This window comes from Malus sylvestris, mitochondrion (assembly GCF_916048215.2).
Source record: "Malus sylvestris mitochondrion, complete genome".
In the NCBI taxonomy this organism is placed as follows: Eukaryota; Viridiplantae; Streptophyta; class Magnoliopsida; order Rosales; family Rosaceae; genus Malus; species Malus sylvestris.
This window is the reverse complement of record NC_065226.1, coordinates 95,001-105,000: the sequence shown is the minus strand read 5'-3', so window position 1 is coordinate 105,000 and position 10,000 is coordinate 95,001. Positions and strand designations below refer to the sequence as shown.

The window sequence follows — 10,000 nt, the reverse complement described above, 5'->3', positions numbered from 1 at the left end:
CATTCCAGGATTTGCAGTCCGATACATTTCCATTATGTTACCTAGCCAAACCCGCCACCTCATGTGCCAAAGTCAAACGGTTGTTCCTCCTTCCCTGCTCCCTCTTTTTCTACATATGTGGTGGCGGGTTACCAGAGAAGAGGGGACAACTTCTTTCTCCCTTGCCTTGCTCAATTTTCCTTTTCTGATTGAAAGTAGCAAGCCACTCCACTACTGGTACAGAGGCCAGGTAGAAGGTTGTTTCCTCTATATGTTCAAGCAAAGAACAGATCTTTTGTCTTGTAAGCAACCATGCCTATATAATCGAATTTTGCTTACCAAAGTGGTCTTACTAAAAGTAAATAAGCAACCTGTTCCGTTCCATAGGGCCAGCTGCTTTCTTTATCTCGCTTGCCGTTAGTCCGTCTAGCGCCTTTCGGTTGGGGTCCGCCCCGGGGGTTAGACCGCTTGGGTTATATTTTATAGTCTCGAAGGCAGTCAACGTGTCAGCCATTCTTCTCCCATTAGACTTGTAAATCTTTGTGTGCTCTTTTTCCTTCTCTCTTCCTGTTCTCTCCCTCTACTTTATTTGACAGGGGCGGAGAATACCACTCTATCAATAACAAGAATAAAGTAGCAATTCAGTTTCAAATGGTTTGAGCTTGGAAGCACCCTACTATCTATCGATAGGCGAGAACAGACTGCTATTGGCTGCTTCGCCTATCTATTCTATTATGGCCGGCTTGGAGACATCAGAGGAAGACCGTCATCTCTATCCGGGTACAATCATAGCCCCATTCATTCGTTGAACCTTGGGGATAACCATTAGCATTGAGATCAATCACCACACCACCTCTATCATACATACGACATTACATGACGCGAGAGCGCATGGTCAACACACACCTAAAGCGCCTACGTTCCGCTTGCAGCCAATACAACCACAACCTAACTTGCACGAGATTCAACAACCAAAACTACTGGTAGTCCCGAGGGGACGGCATACTCCTTGTATAGTTTTAGCAGTACTGAACAAGCGAGTCATCGGTCCAAAAGACCGCCTTTGAAAAAAAAAAAGGAACTCGCTTAACTCGCTAGGCCTTCGGAACAAAGGTGATTCTGTTCATGCTTCAGATGATCTGGCTAATTATATATATTATATCTAATTATCTACTCTTCTTCTATTAGAAAGGCGAACCTATAGGCCTGTTTTAGCGCGTTTCCACAAAGGTAACCGGTTAGGTTGACTTTGGAAACGCTACTAAGGACCGGTTGGAGAATGAAAAACGTCCGCTAACGCCCACAGGATAAGATCTTTTTTAGATCAGCAACGAATGTCTTGTATCTATGAAGAAAGATTTCTCCCCGGGTTCAGACCCTGAATGCCATACCTTGCTGAAGGCGATTCACGAGAGAACCGCGCATAGTTCCGTTTGACCGAGATGTGAATGCCCGCGATCTGCTCGGTATAGTGATGGATTTCATGGCCGACGTCTAACCGGCACGAATACGCCGACATGAAACGAGTTCCCCGCGGAGCATTTTTTCTTTCGTCCTCGGACGTTTTGTTCGATTCCGGAACTTGCGTTCTCATGCCCGGAACCCTCGCGATTGATTGGGAGAAAGAGCGAGAGCGAGAAAGATGGATTGTTATCCATCGGAAATCGATAGGAATTCCCCCTTCTAATAGATGTTCTGTCTTTCATTATTAACATCCAATCCCATGCTAATAAGAAAAACGAGCGATTGCTAGTCAGCTTTCATTTTATGAAAAAAATGGTAGGGGCTGAGGCTCTGAAGGCTTTCTAACTTGCTTCAATTAGGGAATAGCGCAGATGGATCAATTACGCGGTTCCGCAGCGTCCTCCAACTTGCTGTCCGCTCCCCTTCACTTTCTTTGCTGGACGGGAAGATGCGAATAGCGAAGGCCTTCCCACCACGCGAAGTCAAACCTCGCCGGAGAGAGAGAGGCGAATTGAAAACCGGCCTCAAATCCCTTCGCAATCGCAGGTGAAAGCGGGAAAAAGACGACGAAACCCTTTTTTCTTTCTTTGTCAGCCGACTTGAAAGGTGCTCTCAGTGTACCGCCATACGCACCCAGACATTAGACCAATTGTGGCTGGCCTAACAGTTTCCAGAATGCCGTTGTCATGATGTTGATCCGGCTTCTGCGACTACGGCATCCGCGTAGCTCCGAATACGCGCATTGGAGCTCTTCGCTCGATGTCCCGGGTCGCTCTGTGTTGTAAACCGTCGTCGGGCGGTGGCTTATTTCTAACACCCCCCCCTCTAACAAGAAAGCAAGTAAACTACCTTGTACGTACGCCGCCCACGCGAAGAAGTTCTCCAAAAAGTCAAGCCACCATTATTCAGTGATGAAGCTCTAACGAACGAATCTTATGTGTTTTTCCCAGAGAGAAATCTCTTTCCACTAGAACAAGTCCGCTGCGAGCCGAGCGAACTATCCACCAAGTTGAACTATTGACTATCTTTACTAAGCCAACCGCCCCCTCTCCTATACCCGGCTGCTTCTCGCTCACCAAAGCGTACTTCGTTTAGGAGGTTCACGCAAGTATAGTGCGGCTTATGGTTCTAGTAGCACAAAATATATAAACCATACTATGCTAGTTCCCTCTAGAAGACCCAGTCTGACTATAGTTAGTAGTAGTATAGATTAGTTAGATTCGTAGAACAGAAGAGGAGCCCTTACTTGATATTATATTAGTAAAGCGTTAGCACCCCTATAGAGAAAGGCTCTCTTCTGGATAGCTGCGAAGCCTTCGATGTTGGTATGGAGACTTTGTTTGCTTCCCGTTCGCTGAACAACCCCCCTGTTGCAACACTTAACTATGTGCTTCAAAGGGCGAACTCCACCTATTTTTGAGCTATTGAATTAGGCGATCCGAAAAAAAATATCTTTCTCACCCCCCTCTATCAGAAAGGGAGGCTTGGCTCTGAAATGGTGGTAAGGCAAGCTGTATGTATCTAGGTAGAAGTAGACCTCGAGCTCCGGGGCTTTAAGGGATATGGCAGGTTTGGAACCCTAACCCAGACCAGGAAGGGAACTATATCCTTAATCCGGGTCAGACTATCACACACGAGACTCGCCTGGGCCGAGACCAACTCACTTCTCTCTCCTTAACGTCTGGTACCATTGCCCCGCCACTCTGCCTGTCTTCTTGTGGCCGGGCCGGGTCATTCTTCACTCCTGTTACAAGGGAGACCTCTCTTCGCATACCGACCCTCCAGTTAGTTCCACTTCTGGGGATAAGCTGAGAACTCGGGGCATAAGGGCCTGCGGTGATTATTAACATGCTTTTCCAGCCCATATCTTCCCACCTCTGGTCACATGAGCTTTCGAGAGCCCGGTCCGGATCTAAACGATTTTTTATCTATGTCTCATGTCTTTCAGCGCAGCGGGATCCAGAGAAAGACAGACCCACCTACCAGTTCTAAGCGGCAAGATCAATCAAACAAAATAGGCTCAAGAGAAGAGCCGGTTTTATTCTTCTTATCTCATCGTATACATCGTAATATAACCCTTTTTTTTTTAATCTGAAAGTACCCTTTCTATTCTTTCTTAGGTAGGCCCACATGTTTTAGGTTATCCGGAAGGAATGGAATGACTAATGTGATTTGAAACCCCTTGGAGAGCTAGGACACTGATTCAAACCACAGTATGGCCAAAGATTTCCTTTAAGCATGTTTTCAGGGAAGCCAATGCAGTGGCTGATGCACTAGCAAATATGGGGCATGGAGTTAGACAGATTAAAAAGCAAACTCTGGACTTTATAGCTTTTCTAAACAGTGGTAATCTTTTGTCAATGCCTGCTGATGGAGTTCCTTTTACTTGGTCAAATAGACAGGAAAGGACTTGATCTTTGAGAGATTAGATAGAACTGTTGTAAATGATTCCTGGTTGTTGCAGTTTCCTGAAGCTAGCCTAGAAAATTTCCCTATTTTAGATTCAGATCATGGTCCAATTGTTTTAACAATGAGGAAAGAGTGTCGTGTTCAAGCAAAGTATTATGCGGATGGGACTTTCCTTACTGCTAAGCTTGGTTGTTCTTCACTCCTTCGGAGCCTGTGCGGCCCCTTCTTTTTTGACAAAAGTGAATTCCCGGATAGGAAAGAAAACAAATACTCTTGATTTAAAGGATGGCACAAAGTAGAAGAAGTGAGGCACTGAAAGTGAGCTTCTACCTTAACGGTTCTTCCTGTCGTGTCGGTTTAGAAGGATTGGTCGGAGCAGCCTTTCTTTATATGTATGTTACTTAGCCTATGTTGATCCATATCCATCTTTCCTGCTGCTGCTTTGTCCTTGAGTAGTGAGGCACGGAGCGAGGCGCCGAAGTCGAATACTAGTTCAGATTAATCAAGGGCTGAGACTGAATACCACTTTTCAGATTAATCAAATAAGGCCGAGGTTCTGAAAGAAAGCGTATCAACGACAATAGCATGAAATACATAACCCTATATATGTCATTATTATGTATAGTAGGCCAAGACAAGAATAAAACGTAGTAAAGGAGTCCTAATTCCCTTATCCTTTTCCGGCACGAATTCTCTATCTCTTTCTTCGCAGTGAAACAAGAAAACCCCTCTTCTGCCTGCCTTGCAGTGAATGAATGAGCCCCAGGCCTCTTATACCACTTTTGGACAGCAAACAAGTAACAACACTTTAACGGAAGAAATAGAGGTTTTTCTCGAGAAGGTTCTGAAAGAACGACTGCCCGGGTAAAATAGACTTCTTTTCTTTGATAATGGCACTAATTACAGGTAAATTAAGAGCTTGAGCATGAGCTTAGATAATATATGTCTTGTTCTCTGCACATGTGCACTGCGCATTACTTGCAAGGCTGGCCGTAGGCCAAAGCCCCTTTAGCATAATCTAGGGACATAATGGTAACTTCCACTGCTCAGAAGTCACCTGCGAATTATGGTCCCACACCGTCAAAGGGGTCCATTTTTCGCGATTGAACGACGAACGTCACGACACACTTGGAAAGTGTTGTGGCGGGACCCACGCATGAGAAACTTGGATAAGAGATAGATAGCGGCCCAAAGGAACGGCCCACGGAGCCCTGTGAGGCCCAACTGACAAATAAATTATTGGACTTAGAGCTCGACCAGAGGCACTGAACGCAGTGAAGTGGGCAGCGAAGAAGTGAGGAAGTGGGGAAAGGTACTTGCCAAGATTCGTAGTAAGAGGAGAGCCACAAATAATAGAAAGACTTGAAGCCAGGTCTTCATCAACATTTGGGGAGCAAAAGAGCCTAGATTTGTCATAACTAACCTCCTGACAGGCAAAAAGAATCAAGACAATCCCTCATAGCATCGGCTTGATCCATAGAAGCTCCAGAAAAGAGGATTAAGTCATCTGCACAGATGAGACACACAGGGGCCATCTTTAGATAGCTTAACAGGCTTCCATCCCCATACAAAGAACAAAAAGGTAAGATTCTGAAAGTAAAGCTTTAGAAACCCTAAATTTTTTCGGAATCTCTTGAGCCACAACTATATTATCAGCGATATGGCGCCCAGGCACAAAGCTCGCCTGTGTAGGAGACACCAATTTAGTCAGCAGGGGTCTCAATCTTCTCATAATCATTTTAGACACAATCTTGTACAAGGTTCTGAAAGAACGGATTGATCTAGGTTCTTTCATAGAAATGGGGCTTTGAACTTTAGGTATCAATGTAAGTATCATTGATTCCAGCTGGAAAGGGGGCAGTAAGGAAGCAGCAATTATTCACCATATCACAAATATCCTCATGACATGAGTCCCACATCTGTTGAAAGAGCTCGGCAGGCATCCCATCAGGCCCCGGCGCCCTTTAGACTGCCAATGGAAAAGAGACTTCACTTAGAGGGGTGACATCCGCATTTAATCCTTCAAGCTCCTCAGCATCCACTCTAGGAAAGAGATTCAAAATTGGTATGAAAACTCCCACAGTCCACTTCTTACTAAAAAGACCTTTCAAATAAGAAAGAGCAGTAGCCCGCGAATCACTTTTATCAGTCTTCCAATTTCCCTCATCATCATTAAGGCCCTCTACTTCGTAGCCTTCTTTGAGCCAGGTATTCCCGGATTTCTGGAGCCAACGTTCTTGCAGAACCTCTTGGGCAATAACCTCATTATATTCCTTAGTCAGTTCATGCTCCAAATTGACAAGGAAGGGAACACATCTCCTACATAAAATCTTTTTCAATACCCTCCTCCTCTTTTTCCTTCTAATTCCCAAACACATCAACATTCCGCTTCTGAGCAGCAGTAGCAAATTCAGAAACTTTTTGAGAGATAGGAACCTAGTGGACCAAGTTTCTTTGGTGTGGTTCAACCACATGGCCTCAAACCTAAAAGGTTTGTTTAAGGGGGAAGCGGATCACTCTTCAAAAAAAAATTTCCACTCGTCAATCATGTTATTTCTTTCTTTCAGAACCTTCGATTGTCTATTTGATTGTAAGTGACATCTGCCCCTTTTAATTCAGGATGTCGGACAAAAAGAAAAGATGTCGGACTTAAGGAAGGGCAGAAAACCTACTCTATAAAGTCTAAGGTACCGTAACAGACAGCCAAAACTAGAGACAAGGAAGAACAGCTTCCCTTCTGCCCGCATTCACTCACTATAAGAGCAGGGGCTCATCAAGCGCCTTCTTCAACTATATATAACTTGACTTACTATCTATAATACGTTTTTTCAGAGTCGAGCACACTTCGTGACCTCCTAAAAGCAGTTACTTCATACCGATCATGCTACCAGTGGCGTTGTCACAACCATCGATCAACTACTTGATGCTCCGGTAGTATCGTATGATGTCCGCATTACCGACAAAGACCCGCTTCTTGCGAAGTTTGGTATCATGTGGAAGATCTATGATATGGTTGGTGATCATCGAAGGTAAGCTCCGCCGCATTCTCATTCTAAAGTAAGGCCAAGGACTCTTTATTCCCCCATTGAATCGAGATTGGCAATGAGATCAAAAGAAAGAAAAAGGCAATCGTTTGATCGAGGGGGAATCGATGCAGAGTTAGCACTACCTTGCTTCTGCTCTTGCTAGCTAGGGTCTATCAATTCCTTTTTCATAAGGGCGGAATGCAAGAAGGGATTACTTGCTAACGCCTTACGGCTCCTACGTATTTTTGTCCTAGTCTGGGCATCCATATGTGTCAAACTTGGCTACCATGCGTTTGGTTGATCTGGTCTTTCCTGTTTATTTCCCCTCACAGCGCATTCCTTGTCCCCTTCTTACACTATTTCTTCTATTCCTTCAATCTTCTTTTAGCCGGTGCACCGCCACCTTCATTGGGTTTGACCATATTACCACCGTATTATTCACCACCGCCGTCGGATTCCTTCACGTTGTTCAGTGATGAAAATAAAAATGGGTGCCACATTATGTGAAGTGAAGCTTTGTGGGCAATGACAGCAGCAATGACAGCACATGGGCAATTTGGTGTAGGAAGGGATGGAACTTGTAGCCTTGTTCTAGTATAAGTGCATTTGGGGATGGTATGTTTAGTGTTGTGTAATCTAAGTAATGTGGATATGGAAGGAAGACTAATCTAAGTTTAGGGGATAAATGGGGTTTAGGGAGGGTTCTAGCCTTCTAGGGTACTTTAAGTAGTTAATCTTCTATGTTTAACTTTGTTTAGTACGTTGTATTTTTTTGCTCTTTTAATCAATATTAAAAGAGTTATTAGCTTTGTAATGTTTGGTCTATCGTTTATCGGCTCTTCTTTCTTATGTGTAAAGTAGATTTTGCAATGTATCTTATTATTAGATGGTGACTAAGCATTTTCAGCTGTTTAGGCATGAGTGCTGTTTAAGATGGGTTCAAAGCTCAGATCAAAAACAAAAATGTGGGTTCAAAGCCATGTGTCCTAAAAATGAAGAAGTCTTTTGTTCGGACTAAGTCACTCGTCCGACCACTCCCAAGGCGAATAGTTCCCTAGGGGCTCTACCGCGATATGATATATCTCATTGAGAAAGCGCTATCAAAGCCGCTGTCCCAATAGCTTCCACCGAGGGGCCGAGCGCGAGCTTCGTCCAGAGCTTGACCAGGGGATGGTTGAGTGCGCAAGAAAGAAACTAAAGCAAGAACCCGCGGCTCCCCTTTTTGAATACCCCCCCGGAGTGAATTCTTTTCCGCGGGATTTTGGGATTCCTTTCTTTTGCTTGTATCCTATGGAGATGGATTGATATGGAGGGTTTCCACTTCTTACCTATTCACTTCTACTTGAACCGTTCAACGAGCGTTGTAACGATCCAAAGGAGGATCCCCTGGCTCAGCACTACTTAACTTGTGAGGTGTCACATACCCTGCAGACAACAACTGCAGCAGTCACCAGTCTGGTCCCCTACCTCACAAAGTAGCTTGATGGCCGAACCACTCCCAAGGCGAATAGTTCCCTAGGGGCCGACCCGACACCGACCGGCTGAGACTTCCGCGCAGTAGGAGCGGACTGAGTCGGTATTCGTCTACGAGAGGCGCACTCGTATGCCTTTCGGGGCTTCCCCCTTGTCAATATTCCCGGGTAAGAAAGCAGAACCTCACCTCTTTCAGTTGCTGAACACAAACCTACTTTAGATCCACTAGAACATGTGGATCACTAGACTACAAACAAAGAAGTTGGTAGCAACAGAACTGCCTCTAAACCAGTAGAGACAGTCACCTATAATAATCAGTCTACCTACGCTATATTGTAGAGAGACGTTCGACTCCACGTGTCCGCTAAACAGTTCCGAAGTAGTAAGACGAGTGAATGAAGGTGCTGTAAGCGGTAGTGAATACTCGTTCCATGGAGACAAAACCCTCCGGCGGAAACGTTCCCCCACTATAGACTGAACTCGCTGTGAACCTTTTCGATTTTTAGTAGCGGCTCGTGGAGTAGCCCTCTTTCTTTACAAAAAAGTGGATACATGCCCCTTTACTTGATATTATATTAGTCAAGCCTAAAGGCTGACACCGGCTTAATATAATAAGGTTTAGAAAGACCGCAAAGATGTGTGCTTGCTGCTGTATGCTTCCTGATTAACGTCCGATGTTGCACTGCTGTATGCTGAATCAAGCGGTCCCGGAAATAAGTGCGTACTGAGTGTAGTGCAATTTACTGGGTTCCTTAGCGGGCTCTCGCCCTATATACCTCGTAGCCCGAAGACTAGTCGCTGGTACTGGCTAAGGTTCGCATCTATGGTCAATCAATAGGTCCGTTTTGACCTTCTTTTCCGTCCTAAAGTTCCGGGCCAGATATTTTAAAACCTGGGCTTTTAACGGATATCTGAAAACCTTTTCTTTTGATAAATCAGAACAGATACGGAAGCCTTGAGTCTAAAAACCTCATCAACTCCCTCTTCTAGTAATGCTGCTTAAACTCGCTCTCTAGGATCTATGTTTACCCAATAGTTGAGGAATTATCGACCAACCGGGGAAGGGATAGAAGACTAAGCATTTAATCCCCTTGATCGACTGCTCCATTCATCGCCTACCACGGACACCTCGACTCCCCCCCATCATAAGTAGGGCCTTTCCGGGTTTACCATGAAAGAAAGATTTTTTAATGCCTCTGGGGGCGCCCCATCTTACTAATAATAATGAAGGGCTTTGAACCCGCCCTTCCCCTGCCTCTGCAGAACCTATAGGGAAGTCCAGAACAAGCTATCCAAGAATCAATCTTTTGAGAGACGACTGATCTTTTAGAACTATTAAAGCAGGTATCCAAGAAGGTTCCTTCATCCCTTCCTTTTAGTCTTTTGCTTGCCTCTGGAAACCCCAAATGCAAGAGAGGGGCGGGCATGAGCCTTCTTCATTCACTGATCAACCGGGCCTTTAAATCCTTGGTTTTCAACCTCAGATGGATAATGTTTTTGAACTGCTGCCAAATCAAGATCACAGATCCCACTAAATCTTTTACACCAATGTATCGTACTCTCTCGACCAGGTCATCATAAAAAAATACTGAAAAATCTTTCCGAAATGAGAGAAGGAGGGAAGGCGCGCTACAACTAACATAACAGCC

General features: G+C 44.8%; 1 non-coding gene across 1 annotated transcript in view; it reads right to left on the bottom strand.

Moving 5' to 3' along the window:
* Window positions 1-47, bottom strand: part of trnC-GCA — a 71-nt gene extending 24 nt beyond the window's left edge. The window contains exon 1 of the tRNA in view: window positions 1-47. This exon is cut by the window's left edge and continues 24 nt beyond it. This is a non-coding gene — a tRNA (tRNA-Cys).
* Window positions 48-10,000: the final 9,953 nt, after the last annotated feature.